The sequence below is a fragment of the Penaeus japonicus genome, unplaced genomic scaffold, assembly GCF_977035675.1.
Source record: "Penaeus japonicus unplaced genomic scaffold, GWHDUDI00000001_assembly GWHDUDI00000026, whole genome shotgun sequence".
Classification (NCBI taxonomy): domain Eukaryota; kingdom Metazoa; phylum Arthropoda; class Malacostraca; order Decapoda; family Penaeidae; genus Penaeus; species Penaeus japonicus.
In genome coordinates this window covers 626875-629374 of record NW_028234428.1, presented here as the reverse complement: position 1 = coordinate 629374, position 2500 = coordinate 626875, and the positions used below count along the sequence as shown (strand labels likewise).

The following is a 2500-nucleotide window of genomic DNA, read 5'->3' as shown; positions in this document are numbered from 1 at the left end:
ACATGTAAACAAAACCTGATCCAACAGCGAGACTTTTTTGTTTCAAGAAATGATAAAGATTTCTTCTGTGTTAAATTATTTCTATATAAATTAATTTCCTAGAAAGCATATTCTATTGCATGATCTTATGGATCATATATAACGTAATGGTTTTCAAAAACATACTTTTTTTTTTTTTTTTAGATTGCAGTCGAAAGAAAAGAAACAATGGCTCCACGCAATGGTGGTGTTATTTGTATCAACGTTTTCCAAAAAGAAATGCCAAACAAACCCTAAGATTATGAATAATTGTATCTAAATTAATGCAAACACAAAAATAATTTATATATTTATATGTTTACTGTTTTTCAGCTGAATGTTATTAAAACAAAATGTTTGAATTTGTCAAATTATTAATTCCATGTATTATTTTCAGTTATTGTAGGCCTATGACGAAGCTGCATGAACATTATTCTTGCTTATTTCCTGTGAATTTTATTGATTTTTGTCATATTCATATGAAAATGAACAGTTGCTATCACTCTGATCATAATAAGTGCACATGCAAACTAAAGTGTCGCCTTAAATGTTGATTTTTTGCTGAGATAAAGCGAGATGAGAGAGTCATCGCTGTAGTTGCCAGTGGACATACCAGTGCTCCAACCACTGGTAAATTTAGCATTGTATTCTATCATGGTTAGTTGTTCGTGAATACCGATGCGGTCTTTTTACCATCATAATTGTAGTTACCAGCGTATTTATCATGGTAAGTGCGTTAGTGAATCCGGCCCCGGGATCGTTACATTCAAGACTATTATCGAGAACTTACGTATATGTCATTATGAAAATAATTAATCTTTTTATCTTTTCGTATTTTTATTCTTATCTATTCTTCCAATATAGTGTACAGTTGCATGGAGAATTTGATCAACATTTCAATGATGACGCAACTTTGGTAGTAATTACTGTTATTTCATTACGTTGTCATAAACAGGAAGATAATTATCTTTTCCGCGGTCGCTTTCGTTATATTTATCATTGTCTCTAGATCGCCTTTCGATTGGCATTTAAATATACATCACCAAAATTATTGTCATTTTGTTCACCATATCAATTTTTATAACATTTAGCATTAATAATGAGGGAATGGTAATTATTAACAGCAATCGGGATGATAATAGATGTAAAAGTAATGATGATTATGGTGATTATGATGATAATAGTGATAAACATGATAATAATAATGATGAAAACAATTATGGTAACAATGATAGAGATATATAATATGTATATATATATAATTATATATATATATATATATATATATATATATATATATATATATATATATATATTATATATACAGTATATGTGTGTGTGTGTGCGTGTGCGTGCGTGCGTGCGTGCGTGCGTGCGTGCGTGTGTGTGTGTGTGTGTGTGTGTGTGTGTGTGTGTGTGTGTGTGTGTGTGTGTGTGTGTGTGTTTATGTGCATGTGTGAATGTGTTATTGTACATATCTACACACTGTGAAAAAAAAACACTCGATCGAAGAAACAGGCCAAAGTGCACGAGGTTCGAGCCCCGCAAATAAGCGAGCGAGATTTCATTAAAAGCGGATAAAAATGGTGGCGTCTGAGCTTCCAAGTCGAAGGGGGAAAAGAAGGGGAAATTGGCCTCTATTACGCCTTGTGATAAGGGCCATGATAACGTTCTGAGGTTATTTTTCACCCGAACAAAGGAGAGGGAAATTGTGAAATATGAACCAATGTAAAGAAATAACAATCATGATGATTATGATAATATAATAAACTATGATATAATATAATGTGATATAATGTAATATGATATGATAATAATAATGATGATAATAATAATAATAATAATAATAATAATAATAATAACAACAATAACAATGATATTGATAATAATAATAATAATAATAATAATAATGATAATAATAATAACAATGATATTGATAATAATAATAATAATAATAATAATAATATCATTAACAATAATACCAACAGCAATAAAAACAATATACCAATGACAACACAAATCATCATAATAATAACAACAACAGTAACACCAACAGAGATAACAAAATCCAACAAATGATCAAAAACAGAGACAGATAAATAAAGATAAATCGCAAATAGAGATACGGCCCGAGATAGACCCGGGACCACCGTCACTATAACCGAACACACAGTACCTTATATCGCTAGCTGGAGGAAACAGGTGTGATAACCCGGCCGGCCGAACGACTGACAGCTGCTACAGGTGTCGTCTCTACTGGCAGCGGTGTATTAGGCAGTGTGAGGTCACGGGCGAGAGGTCGTCCTCTGTCCTTCATACACACTTTTCACACGCCATCACACACTTTTTTTTTCGAGGGTCACTATATCATCTTTGTGAGGCTCGGTCGTGTGTTCTGGTCTGAAGTGTTATTTGGGTGTTTTGTTTTTGTTTTGGTTTGGTTGCGGGCACTTGTTTTTTTGTTTTTTTTTTAGATGTTGGG

The 2500-nt window shown here is 32.4% G+C and overlaps 1 protein-coding gene across 1 annotated transcript in view; it reads right to left on the bottom strand.

Moving 5' to 3' along the window:
- Nucleotides 1-2500, bottom strand: part of LOC122261895 (cGMP-dependent protein kinase, isozyme 1-like) — a 221825-nt gene that overhangs the window by 211971 nt on the left and 7354 nt on the right. Inside the window, exon 2 of the mRNA XM_086551843.1 lies at nucleotides 2195-2500. This exon is cut by the window's right edge and continues 359 nt beyond it. The gene's annotated coding sequence lies outside the window, so the exon portion shown is untranslated. The remainder of the gene's footprint in view (nucleotides 1-2194) is intronic.